Consider the following 15,343-nt stretch of genomic DNA (forward strand, 5'->3'; position numbering starts at 1 on the left):
CACGCTTATTGCACATCCTTCCGATTAAAATTTTATTCCAATTTTTCATATTAATAAATAAATGAATGAATAAAACAATGAATGAGTAGAAATAAATTTTTGAAATTAATAAATTGAATTTATTAATTAATATAAAAAATTAAAATAAAATTTTAATTGGGAGAATGTACAGTAAGCGTGAGGCATATTATACTTCTGCGTATTCCGGTGCAGTCTGATTAACTTTAATCGTTAAAACTCAGTAAATAATAGTCTAAACCAAAATTGGATAAGAAACTTTTAATTAAAAATTCTATTTCATTCACCAAGGATGAATTCTCTCGGTTTGCAATCATCAAAAATCTCCAAGAAATCGCTCTTGTTATTAGCGAATCATGTTGAGGAAAGAGACTGTAGTTTGCATTCGTCTTTTATGATGACCATTATATTGTATTGTAGCATTAGAATGAGCGAATTAATATTAATAGATAGATATTTATGTTAATCACAATGTCAAAAGTATAAGCGTTGCCTTGATGATTGATCGTTCGAATAATCGATAACGACGATCGTATTTTCAGCTATTGCAAGAAACAGGTATCTACAGGTATTTGCTTATTCTAACATCATAATAATAATAATCGTCATAAAAGGTAAGTACATATTAATTGTTGAAACTTCATGTGAAACAAATGGTAGCTTATATTTTAATTATAAAAAAGTATTTAGTGTAGTGTTAATGGCCGCATGTGATCATAATTATAAGTTTATATTAGTTGATGTTGGATCGTATGGAAGCCACAATGATGCTAGCATTTTTTCTGAACTGGAAATTGGAATAGCACTGAAAACCGATAAATTGAATTATACCTAAAGAGAAAATGGAACTTTCTGGAAGTAACAAAAGCACTAATTTTTTTTTTATTGGTGATGAAGGATTCCCATTGTCAAAAAATTTTATGAGACCATTTTCAGGGAGAAATTTAGATGACAGAAAAAGAATATTTAAGTATAGATTATTGCGTGCACGTACTACATAGAACTATTGAAAATGCTTTCGGAATTCTGGTATCACGTTGGAGAGTATTACGACAACCTATATGTATGCATCCTGAAACAGCTGATAAAATAATTTTGAGTACTGTATGCTTACATAATTTTTTAAAGAGCAGAGATGAAGAATTACTAGTTATAAACAGAATATATTTATGTGAATATTTTGGAAAAATGGGATGTTTCAATGCAATATTTCAAAAAACGGACATCTTAATGTTGCTGGGTAATTATTATATACCCATATAGCACAAAGAGATTGCAGGAACATTGCAGAATGATTTTATTAAAACATTGTAATATTGCATTTTGATTGCGAAACATTGCTGCAACATTGCTGGAAGATTGTAGCAACATTAAGATGTCTGCTTTTTGAAACATTGCATTGAAACATCCCGTTTTTTCAAAATATTTACATAAATATTATTACACCACATAATTCCAATGAACAAAACAATATTTGTGTAACATTTTAAAAAACATTATTTGCAAAAAACAAATCTCGGAAATCTTTTTCGGAAATTTCCAAGCGGTCACCCATTCAAGTCGCGACTCTAATGAACGTTGCTTGATCTCCGTGATTGCTGCGAATTGATCCCTTATGATGACCTGTGAACACTTTATGCTGATATGTGTATATGTTACTGTAAAAGCCCGAACTACAGTAAATCCTAAGATTTTCCAGTAAAACCTAAGATTTACCAACTCTTAATGGTAAAAGTCCGAACAGTTCTGTGATCATTGTTCATTTTGAACTTTTACCACCATTCACTTGGTAAATCTTAGGATTTACCTCAAAGCACGGTAAATGTTGAAAAAGACATGTCGGCGCAATAACGTTCGGCGCAAATTTTATTTGTGTTATTTTTTACTATTCAAGAAGTATTTTAAAGGTGTTTTCAAATGACTAGTTACTAAAAATTAATAAATAAAAATACCAAATAAAAATAATTTAAAATAGGTAGGGATTTGACTGATTAGTAATATAAATGATTAATAATTACTCTCATATGATACATAAAAATGTATAAGATTTTGACTGATAGTTAATTGAAATAAATGCTATACAAATATATATTTGTATAGCATAATTTATTATACATTTAATTTCTAATTAAAATTTTTAAAATACTTTTAATATAAATAATCATCCAAATAATTTATTTTATTAATCCAAATATTTTATTTATTTTAATCTCTATATCTGTGTTGCGCTTTCCTGCTTCCTTTCCTTTTAAAAAATGTCCTTTTCAAAAATGTAAATCCGTGTAGCATCGTAAAATAAAATAGTAATTTGTTTAACGAAGTAGAGCTTTCTAGCTATAAAATGCTTTTTTTCAGAATTTTATTATCATCATTTTTTACAAAGTTTCACACTTGAAATATTTGTCTATTTTTCGGAATCATAATAATGTTTGATCAATTTTGTTGTTATAAAGTGTATAATGATAATTATCTTATTTGCTATTTAATTTTTAATAATAATATTTTGTTTATTTAGGTACTGGTATATTATTTTTTTAATATTATATGCTAATTGGATTATATATATATTTGTTATAGGATAATATTGGATATTGGATATTTGTTAGTCTTATTAATTTTGGTTATTGCCACACATATATAAGGTATATGATTCGTTATTCATTGAATTAATTATCACTTTGTAGTTTTATTGTACTTTTCTGTCAGTTCTGAGCCTTGGTTGTATGTTAATTCAATTTATATCTTGTCGCTACTACTGTCAATTCTACCATGACTACCATGAGTCTTTTTGAAGCTATTTTTCGTAATTTACTTTCCAATTGCCTGTATCTTTTTTTTTTTTCTAGTACTAGTGCTAATAAAGCTTGCATCAAAATCTGTATGACTTGGGAACACGTATCACTGAGAAAACTTGCTGTCTATTTTAGACTTTATGACATTCGTCGGTCAAAAAATTAGAATTGAACATTAACCTAATTTTCTAGAATTATATGGTTCTTGGTAACTCAATTATCGTTTTTTCTTCTCGAATTAGTACTCGAATTAGCAATAGTACTGGAATTAAAGTTTGTATGTCTTGGGAACACAACTGGCTGAGAAATCTGACTATCTGTTTTTGAAAGGTGACAAAATTTGTATGTGGTGTAAAGCTGATTTAAATGATGCTTGTGGTCACTCCACTAGTGTTTTTATTCTAGATTCAGTGGTAATAAAGCTTATTTAAAATTCTGTATGTGTTGGGAACACGGGTTGTTGAGAAAATTGATTGTCTATTTTAGACATGTGACACTCGTCGATCACTAAATTGAAATTTTAATGTTTTATTAATTTTTTAATAATAATACGCTTTGTATCAGCTTGACTATTGTTTTCTTTTCTAGTCCTAGTGGTAATTATGCCAGAATAAAAGTCTGTACACGTTGGGAATGCTAATAGCTGAGAAATATGCCATAACATAAAAATTTCATTTTAGTGATCGACGAGTGTCACATGTCTAAAATAGACAATCAATTTTCTTAACAACCCGTGTTCCCAACACATACAGAATTTTAAATAAGCTTTATTACCACTAAATCTAGAATAAAAACACTAGTGGAGTGACCACAAGCTATAGAATCATTTAAATCAGCTTTACACCACATACAAATTTTGTCACCTTTCAAAAACAGATAGTCAGATTTCTCAGCCAGTTGTGTTCCCAAGACATACAAACTTTAATTCCAGTACTATTGCTACTAATTCGAGAAGAAAAAACGATAATTGAGTTACCAAGAACCATATAATTCTAGAAAATTAGGTTAATGTTCAATTCTAATTTTTTGACCGACGAATGTCAAAAAGTCTAAAATAGACAGCAAGTTTTCTCAGTGATACGTGTTCCCAAGTCATACAGATTTTGATGCAAGCTTTATTAGCACTAGTACTAGAAAAAAAAACGAGATACAGGCAATTGGAAAGTAAATTACGAAAAATAGCTTCAAAAAGACTCATGGTAGTCATGGTAGAATTGACAGTAGTAGCGACAAGATATAAATTGAATTAACATACAACCAAGGCTCAGAACTGACAGAAAAGTACAATAAAACTACAAAGTGATAATTAATTCAATGAATAACGAATCATATACCTTATATATGTGTGGCAATAACCAAAATTAATAAGACTAACAAATATCCAATATCCAATATTATCCTATAACAAATATATATATAATCCAATTAGCATATAATATTAAAAAAATAATATACCAGTACCTAAATAAACAAAATATTATTATTAAAAATTAAATAGCAAATAAGATAATTATCATTATACACTTTATAACAACAAAATTGAACAAACATTATTATGATTCCGAAAAATAGACAAATATTTCAAGTGTGAAACTTTGTAAAAAATGATGATAATAAAATTCTGAAAAAAGCATTTTATAGCTAGAAAGCTCTACTTCGTTAAACAAATTATTATTTTATTTTACAATGCTACACGGATTTACATTTTTGAAAAGGACATTTTTTAAAAGGAAAGGAAACAGGAAAGCGCAACACAGATATAGAGATTAAAATAAATAAAATATAAATTATTTGGATGATTATTTATATTAAAAGTATTTTAAAGATTTTAATTAGAAATTAAATTTATAATAAATTATGCTATACAAATATATATTTATATAGCATTTATTTCAATTAACTATCAGTCAAAACCTTACACGTTTTTATGTATCATATGAGAGTAATTATTAATCATTTATATTACTAATCAGTCAAATCCCTACCTATTTTAAATTATTTTCATTCGGTATTTTTATTTATTAATTTTTAGTAACTAGTCATTTGAAAACACCTTTAAAATACTTCTTGAATAGTAAAAAATAACACAAATAAAATTTGCGCCGAACACGTTATGACATGTCTTTTTCAACATTTACCGTGCCTTTGAGGTAAATCCTAAGATTTACCAAGTGAATGGTGGTAAAAGTTTAAAATGAACAATGATCACAGAACTGTTCGGACGTTTACCATTAAGAGTTGGTAAATCTTAGGTTTCACTGGAAAATCTTAGGACTTATCGTAGTTCGGGCTTTTACAGTAAGATATATAACTAATAGATTAGGTCAATATACGTTATCAAAAAAAATGAAATATGTATAATTAAAGCATAGTATTTATATAAACAAATACAAAATTATAGCTTCTTTTTACTAATTTTGCAAATGCAGCATAACATTTAGAATAACTTTTCTGTGTTTAAATAAGAATGTAATTAGAAAATATATATCAATATAATTCAATAATTAAATTAAATATGAAAAATTTTTATTAAAAAAACAATTAAAAAATATTGTTTGTTTATTGGGTTGTAGATCGAGGTTTCTTCATATATGGACCTATTTTGTTTGATATAAATATTTATGTTTCTTAACAATACTATGATGCACACAGCACCACGGGACCGCACGCTTTTTTCTAGACGTCTTAAAGTCAACATTTGAAGGATATTTACAGACGTTTATGCAAAGTTGATTTGCAGTCAACTTGGAAAGCCTGACTTGGATGAGTCAATTTACAGTCGATATATGGACGGTTGTACTGTTAGAGAATGTAGAGATTCAACGGAAAATTAGTCGTTTAGTAACGTCGCCCGATCTTAATTTGCTAAATGCGGATGAATAATTATGGATGAGTTAAATTAATATATTATTATACGCGAATATTTTGCTTTGGCTTTTTATTGCCACTACTTTATTAAAAAATTATGATATTGCAATGTTTCCGGAATATTACTGGCATATACCATGCGATGTTGCAGGCATATTGTTAATTTATGTTTCTGCAATGTCTCCGTAATATTGCATTACAATCTGCAACATAGCAACATTGCTGCAATGTTGCTGCAATTTTCTGTGCTGTATGGGTAGCAATATGATGGCAACAGTATAAATTTTGATGATTTAAAAGTTGCTGATAGCAAGTTGCTAGCAAATTACTATCAAAACTAACGTGTCATATTATGACGGCAATTTACAAACCTGGTCACAGGGTTTTTCACAATGAGACGTATATTTATAAATTTTATTTTTTTAATGCAAAGAGATTATATTGAAATATATGTAAGAAATAAAATGCAAAATATAGAAATTAAATATTAACATCAAGTAACCTCTTACATTTGTATTAACCTACAAAAATAAATAAATATATATATGTATACACATACACACACATACATACACAATACATATTACATATATATAAATACATAACAAAATTATTAAATATATGATAATATAAAAATTGTATATATTTATATGTATATACTCACATGCCTTGTTTCTACTAAGTTTACATTTGGCGCTGAACATAGATCAAATAGAATAGAGAAGTGCTATAATTTTTTCATAGCAACCATTTAATATTTATAAATTTTTTGTACACCCATGGAATTTGATTCTGCCCATGGGGAATTTTTCCAAACTAAGAAGTCACTATCTTTCTACATACTTACAGTTTATGATTAACGTAACGACCAATAAGCTCTAGTCCTTACATTAATAGCCTAGTTTACACCGAGCACTTGATACGCGTACTAACATGTAACTTTTTATTAAATTATCTTACTTTCGACGATGCGTGTATACATGATACATATATTTAATTATCTCGATTCATATTGTACCAGCTTAGTATACTATTCTTTAAATATATTGCCGAAATTAAGATAATTTAATAGAAAATTACTAGTTAGTACGTGTATTAAGTACTCGGTGTAAACTAGACCATAGTGTGCACAGGCTTTATGCATATTGTTGATGAAAATAGACATTTACAATCTCGCGCCAGAGAGGAACCTGAGAGCGGCCACGGCGGCCTTTTTCCTATAACGCTTCGAAACTCCCGTACACTAGTGACGCACATCTATTCTGGTCAGAATGGGAACTACGTGTCACATCCATTTTGCAACCCGCCGTTAAAAACAGTGTGGATGTTAGCACGGACAACAACCCACATCCATCTCTCGAGAAATGGATGTAAGTTGTTGTCCGTGCTAACATCCATTTTGCTGCAAATAAAATCTGACGCGTATCGCGTATGTTGCATCCAGAACAGGGGTCGAGAATGTGCACAAATGATTAATTACGTCTACTTTCGCGTAATTTTTTATTTATTATAGTCTGAATTATTTACATTAACATTGATATTAATACATATCAATACGTTTATGCCCATATTTTGCACAATCATATTTTTACTTAAAAAAGATGTTTAATAGTAACAGAGAGAATTTGGTTCTTTAATAAAGAAACATTTATTTTACGCAGTACTTAAAAAATAATTGTAATTAACATCGCATCATATGATGAAGAAGAAATAAATGTCTTTCCACGAATAAATATACCATCTTTTTATTTTTACATAATTCTTTATTATTTAAATGTCTTCAAATTATGCTTTTGAAAAAATTAGCTTTTTTAATTTTTTTAAATCTTGACGCAACTCTCTCTCTCTCTCACTCTTTCTCTCTTTCTCTTTTAACGTGATTGTCCTTTAATTGTTTAGGCCTTCAGTTAGAGAGAGAAAGCATCGCGGTGATAGACATGGAGCAAGCGGCGATGTTATCTCTATGCATACCCTCATCTTCACTCCCCTCTCGACCCGTAACGTTTTTCGTGCTACGTTTAGGCCGTAAAATTCAGAAAGAGGATTTCGGACGATTTCTGCGCAGGGACGTAGAGAGACTAGAAAGCGCCCACTCTTTTTTTATTATGTTACAATAGCATATACATGCATACGCATGATTTACAAATGACAATACGCGCGATTAATATGGCACAATAAATAATAATAATAATAATAATGTAATAAAAATCAATGAAATATATGAATACTTGAGTATTATTTTTATTCTCTAACTTACAAACGTGAAGATTATTGATCTGATTTTAATACAACCTTTCAACAGTTTTTACGAAATATCACGTAAAGATTAATCAAAACTTTACAAAAAAAATTAATAAAGTATTATATAATAATATACGATATAAGGTATTAAAGTGTTAATCAGTAAAGTAACGGATTTTAATCAAATTCTTCTCGATATTAATCGATGGCAATTGTGGAAATGATGGAAATGGGATGGCAATGGGATGGAAATATTGGAATGAATGCAATCCATAATCGGACGACGAATTTGTGTACCTTTGTTATGTTGAGGCTGAACGACACCTTTAATTTTGATTCGTTTAGCCAAACGTGAAAAAACATTTCGCGAGTGAGGAGTCCGATCAGGATAACGTTCCCGCCACAATCTTTCCGCTGCAATGAATGTACCTCGACACTTACCTAAAATTAGCAGCATATCATATGCTTCTTCATTGGAATAGGACATGGCTAAATAAACCTAGACTAATAAAGAGGGTCGGATTTTTGTTGCGCGATTGATACTGATATGACGGTTATTGAAGACGTAGGTGACAAGTTTGAGAGAGTTATTGTCACTCGTGTTGAGTTGAGTCACAATAGCGTTGTGGTGAATACATCTCTACTACATCCTATGCAAATAACAATATGTATAAAATCACGAGTTAGACATCGTTACGCAGAAAGCCGCGCTCGTTATTGCTCGTGTGCTACCGTTAAAGTAATAATGTAATTACATAATATTATGACATACATATGTATGTGACTATCTACGGTCGCGACAGCTAACTTTCACGATTTTTCATGATCTGTTTTTGTTGGCCCGGCTCGCGTGTTTACTTTCTTTGTGTCGGCTGCACGGCTTTCTGCGTAACGCGTGATTTTATATTGTTATTTACATGGTGTTGGCGGTAGTGTAACTTTCAAGCCGCACAACTCGGAAAGCAGTCAACGAAAATAAACTTTCTTGTAGTGTTTTGGAAAGGTCTTGACACCAGCTATTAGATTCTGGAATCAAAAATAGGGTGTTCCATTTAAAAAACTTAATGTGATTTCGATCTGACCTTGGCGACGCCATCCAAGGTCAAACTGATAAGATCATTGAATAGATCTTTTGAAACTCTACAACTTTCGTCTGAACATATTTTTGATTGGTCCTAATCCTGCGAAGAGAAAAGGGGTGTACGGGTGGTCTGAAACACCCTGTATATGTATATATAAATGTGCATAATTTAATTGTTAACCTCGAGCTTTGTATCGCGAGTCTGCGGATTTTTTTTGTATTACTAAATTGTGCGCCTTACCAGCTCTAATCTGTAATAAGTTACTTTTACATAGAATTAATCCTTTTTTTTTTTTATACATATTTATCTTTCACATTTTCTTTTAATAAATCAATGACTGATTATAAGGAGTTTAATTAATTTCTCCACCTCACTCATCATCCCTTGCTCTATTAAGCCAAGCACTAGGTCCGATCCCGAGGTAAAGCAATTAAATTTGCTGCCTCAAAACAGGACCGAGGGACGCGGAACACCCTGAGTGTTTGTCATTGGGCCCCCCGCTGTGGACCCATTGACCCATATACGAGGTGTGTTCAAAAAGTATCGCGAATTTTGAATTTTCGCGGGTTACGTATATTCGAATTTCGATCTTTTTGTGGCGTTATGTTGGTACTCATGTCTCTCACTTATGCCGACAAGCTCGGCCATTTTGTTCACTTAATTGTTGACAGCTGCTTTGCTTGCACGTTTTGGATCGTTTTCGATTTTTACCTATTCAAAAAAATGGATCAAAGAACCTGTATCAAATTTTGTGTGAAAAACGAAATTAAGTGCGCGGATGCATTCCGAATGTTGACTGTGGCATACGGAGAAGCTACCTTGGACCGAAGCAACGTTTATCGGTGGTACAAAATGTTCTCAGAAGGCCGAGAAGATGTGAACGACGAAGAGCGTGCCGGACGCCCGAGCACTTCAACAACAGACGAAAAAATTAATGAAGTGGAGAAAATGGTATTGGCCAATCGTCGAATCACCGTTAGAGAAGTTGCTGAGGACCTAAACATATCGATTGGCTCGTGCCATTCGATTTTTATCAATGATTTGGGCATGAGACGGGTCGCCGCGAAATTCGTACCAAAATTGCTCAATTGCGACCAAAAACAGCATCGCATGAACATTGCTAATGAGATGTTGGACTCTGTCCGCGACGACCCAAATTTGCTCCAGAGGGTCATAACTGGTGACGAATCGTGGGTTTATGGTTATGACGTGGAAACCAAAGCTCAATCATCTCAATGGAAGCTGCCGCACGAACCAAGACCGAAAAAAGCGCGCCAAGTTCGGTCGAATGTGAAAGTTTTGCTGACAGTTTTCTTCGATTGCAGGGGCGTGGTGCATCATGAGTTCTTGCCACAGGGTAGAACGGTCAATAAGGAATATTACCTGCAAGTTATGCGCAATTTGCGCGAAGCAATCCGCCAGAAACGCCCGGATTTGTGGAAGAACAAAAATTGGCTTTTGCACCACGATAACGCCCCTGCTCACACATCGTTGCTTGTGCGCGACTTTTTGGCCAAAAACAACACACTAATGATGCCGCAGCCACCGTATTCCCCAGATCTGGCCCCCTGTGACTTTTTCTTGTTCCCTAAACTGAAGAGGCCCATGAAAGGACGACGTTACGCTACGCTTGACGAGATAAAGACGGCATCGAAGGAGGAGCTGAACAAGATAAAAAAAAATGATTTTTTGAAGTGCTTCGAAGATTGGAAAAACCGTTGGCACAAGTGTATAATATCTCATGGGGATTACTTTGAAGGGGACAAAATAGATATTCATGAATAAATAAATAATTTTTGAAAAAACACAAAATTCGCGATACTTTTTGAACACACCTCGTATTCTGGGTTGTCGACGTGGCCTGCCTGTGCCTCGTGGGCACATTCTCAAGTTGTTACGTCTCTCCTTTCTCCCTCCATGTCTTACCTATCCTACTTCAACTCTGGACGTAACAATATCAGCAATTTGTTCTTTGGACTTAATATATACAGGACTTACAGTATTGTTTATATGTTCATTTATAAATTTACGTTTAATTTCTATATGCTTTTTACCTTTAGTGACCTTCCCTTCTTCTGTATTTTCTAACATGTGAATAGATGCCTTATTATCTATATATATATATTAGTAGGTTTCGATTCATTTTGCAGTTTTAACTCTTCTATAACTCGTCGTATCCAACAAACTTCTTGTATGCCCAATGTTACAGGACGATATTCTACTTCAGCCGACGATATTGCAGTTATCTTCTGCTTCTGAATTAACCACATGATAGGACCGCCGTTGTCGACTAGCAATCCACTTGTAGAGCACATATCAGCACCTCCTGAACCCCCGTAGTTTGAATCTGTATACACACGTAACTCCGTGTTTCCGTTGAAGAAAATGCCATAATTATCCGTTCCTCGTAGGTATCTGAATATGCGTTCAATTATTTTCCAATGACTGACCCTTGGCTTATTGATTTGACGATTTACATAGTTGACCGCGTAGCTTATGTCTGGTCGAGATCTGGTACTGAGATATAACAGACATCCCACTGCTTCACGAAAAGGTTTGTTAGACAGTACTTGATCATTTGTTACTTCGTTTGTCATCATTCCTGGTTCCATTGGAGTACTGGCTTCATTTGCTTCATTGAAGCCAAACTTTTCTAAAATTTTGTCAGTGTATCCTGGTTGGTTGACAAATATGCCATACTGTAGGAAATTTATTTCCATACCGACATATTTCAATTTTCCATATTTTGGATTTTTGGACGTGACTTCAAAATTTGCAGATAGATTAATCAAGAGTTGATCCAAATCCTGGTGATTTTTACTTACGATGAGTCCGTCGTCAACAAACAGTGCTATTATTACAGTTCTCTTTGCGTTGTAGAACAAACAAGGATCATCATCCGTCGCTTCAAAATTTAATGTTTTCAAGTAACTTGTAAATTTTACATTCCAAGGTTTAGGTGCTTGCTTCAGACCATATAAACTCTTCAATAACTTGCAAACTCTTCCAGATCCGTCATCATAGCCTTGAGGTTGTGACATAAATATGTCCTCAGTAAGATCTCCATTCAAGAAAGCAGTTTTAATGTCAAAAGTCCTTACATATTTGTATTCTTTTATTGCGAAACTCAATAATAATCTGATGCTGGCATGTCGAACCACTGGGGAGAAGATTTCAAAATAATCAGTGCCTTGCTGTTGATCATATCCACGTGCGACCAGGCGAGCTTTCATTTTTCCATCATCCTTAATTCGAAATACCCAACGATTACTTAGTGCTTTGCGACCTTCTAGCAATTCAGTCAGTGATCATATATGTGTTTTGTCCAATGAGTGCATTTCATCGTTCATTGCATGTTTCCACTTTGGATTGTTTAAAGCATCCTCGACCGATATCTCTTCCACGTTTCCGATTAATGCCATTAGATTTGAAGCACATGGATCATATCTGTTGGGTGGCTTCAGAAGTTTTCTGTCTCGTAGTCCTCGCTGTAGTACATCTTGAGATTGAATTTCACCTTCATCGAAAATTTGTGATTCTTCGTCCACTTCATCAACGCTGGCAAAGCTTTCTTCATCGCTTGACTCTGTATCATGATTCTCCTCCTGTCGATTGACATGCTCCTCTTTTTCAGAATTTTTGATGTGTTTTTCTTCTTTCAGGCCTTTTGGTTTTCTATTAAGAAAGATTTCCGTCGAGTTTAGGTTTTGATTCAATTTTTCATCAAAAATAACATCGCAAGATATTTCTATTTTTCTTTTATCTGAAACATATATACGATAACCTGTTTCTTCAAGATCATAACCGACAAAGATGCCTTTCTGACTTTTCTTATCCAACTTCTTACGATCCTTATTTGGTATGAGTATATAGCATTTACAACTAAATGGCTTCATAGACTTGATACTCACATGACGTCCAAACCAAAGTTCAGCTGGACTTTTACCTTTGACCGAGCTGGTACCTGTACGATTTATGGTAAACACGGAATAATTCATAGCTTCAGCTCAAAGTTGCTTGCTAAGATTTCCAGTATGTAGTTCGGCACGAGCAGCTTCCATTATAGTTCTCATTTCTCTTTCAATACGTCCATTTTGTTCTGGAGTGTACTTTGCAGAACGTTCATGAAATATTCCAAGTTCTTCAAGTATCTTTCGACTTTCAGTATTTTTAATTTCTTTTCCATTTTCTGACTTTAAAGTTTTAACCTGTCGATCAAATTGATTGTTAACCAACTTTAGAAAAATATTGAGCTTTTCAATTGCTTCTGACTTATTTTTCAAAAAATATATGGTTCGATAATGGCTATAGTCGTCCTTAAACAAGAGAAAGTATTTGGCTCCTCCTAATGAAAATTTGTTCATTTCTCCTAAATCTACGTGTATGACATCCAGACATTCTGTAGCTGTATTCGGATTCGTTTTGTGTGTAGTGCGACATTGCTTGCCGTAAGCACATCCTTCACATACGTAACCATTCCAGTCGTCGATATATTTTATGTCGTTTCTTTTCAGTATGTCTCTGACATAAGTGACATTTTGGTGTGCAAGTCGTTTGTGCCAATCTTTTATTGATATAGCTGTCAAACATTGATCTTTATTGTTCCTTACTCTCATTCGAAATAATCCTTTCGTTCTGTCTGCTATTAGTACTGGATTGTTATTTTCAAGGATAATTGACTTGCATTTGCTTGTTGAGTGTATCCTTTATCCAATGCAGTTGTTAACGAGAAAAAGTTGAATTTTAACTCTGGTACATACAAGACTTGCTGAAGTACTATGGGATACCATTCCTTACCATTATAAGCTGTCATGTGTACGTACATCGCCCATGTTATATGATTTTAGTTTCGTTGAATCGCCTAACATTATCGTTGCAGAATTTTATATCGTTGTGAGATTTGACATCCAACTTACAAGGGCACCACACACAACCCGGGTCACCGATTTTGATGAAACTTTACAGTTATGTAGTATTAGTATAGAAGTACTAAATGCTAAACGGAGACGATGCACTACTCAACCGTTGACGTGAAATCGTTGTTTGAATTTCACCATATAGCTTTAATACCGTAACATTGAAGGAGTTTGGCAAGTAGCAGCGTGGTGTGGCGGACAGCGCGAGCGCCTATAGTTTTGCAGGTCGCGGCCGTCGCGGGTTCGAGTCCACAAGTTTTTTTTTTTTTTCTTTTACCCAGTACTCTTATTATTACAATATATATACATATATATATATATATATATATATATATATATAATAAAATATATAATAAATAAAAAAAAAGAAAAATTGGATTTAAATTGGATTTATAAAATGTTCGTGGTGTAAATCAGTTTTATGTTTTACTTGTTTTTATGATTATTATCACCCGAAAGTGTGCAAAATTACAGAGCAAGACGAATAAATTCATTTGTAATTGTTTTTGTACTTACACATAAATAAATATGCATATTAACTCTCACAATCAAATATATCATATAAATATCTCGCCATCCATATAAATCTATGTGTGTATATATATATAAATGTATATAAAGTAAACTAACAAAAGTTCGAATGCAGAGAAGATTTTTTGCGTATTATTATATCTATATCTGTGTATTATTTATTATATATTTTATTATATATATATATATATATATATATATATATATATATATATATATTGTAACAATAAGAGTACTGGGTAAAAGAAAAAAAAAAAAACTTGTGGACTCGAACCCGCGACGGCCGCGACCTGCAAAACTATAGGCGCTCGCGCTGTCCGCCACACCACGCTGCTACTTGCCAAACTCCTTCAATGTTACGGTATTAAAGCTATATGGTGAAATTCAAACAACGATTTCACGTCAACGGTTGAGTAGTGCATCGTCTCCGTTTAGCATTTAGTACTTCTATACTAATACTACATAACTGTGAAGTTTCATCAAAATCGGTGACCCGGGTTGTGTGTGGTGCCCTTGTTAGATTTCCAGTCATGTGATGTGTTGCTCCACTATCTTGATACCATGATTTATGATCATCTGATATTTGTTCTATTTCCGTTGCGGACAAGGCAATTGATATGAAAGCTTTTACATCTTCCTTTTGCAATTTAGGACACTCTTTTATAAAATGGCCAACTTCCTGACAATTATTACATTTATAGTTTCTTTTACAATAATCCAAATACTCTTGACACGGCTTTCCATGACACTGACTTTTCTGATGTCCAACTTTGCCACATTTAAAACATTTATTGTTGTAATTGCTTAATGACTGATTCTGATTTCCTTTCCATTGTGATAAATTTTTCTTGTGATGCGTTTTATTATAGAGCTTGTTATTTTTGCCTTTAGAAAT

Source organism: Solenopsis invicta, chromosome 12 (assembly GCF_016802725.1).
Source record: "Solenopsis invicta isolate M01_SB chromosome 12, UNIL_Sinv_3.0, whole genome shotgun sequence".
Lineage (NCBI taxonomy): Eukaryota > Metazoa > Arthropoda > Insecta > Hymenoptera > Formicidae > Solenopsis > Solenopsis invicta.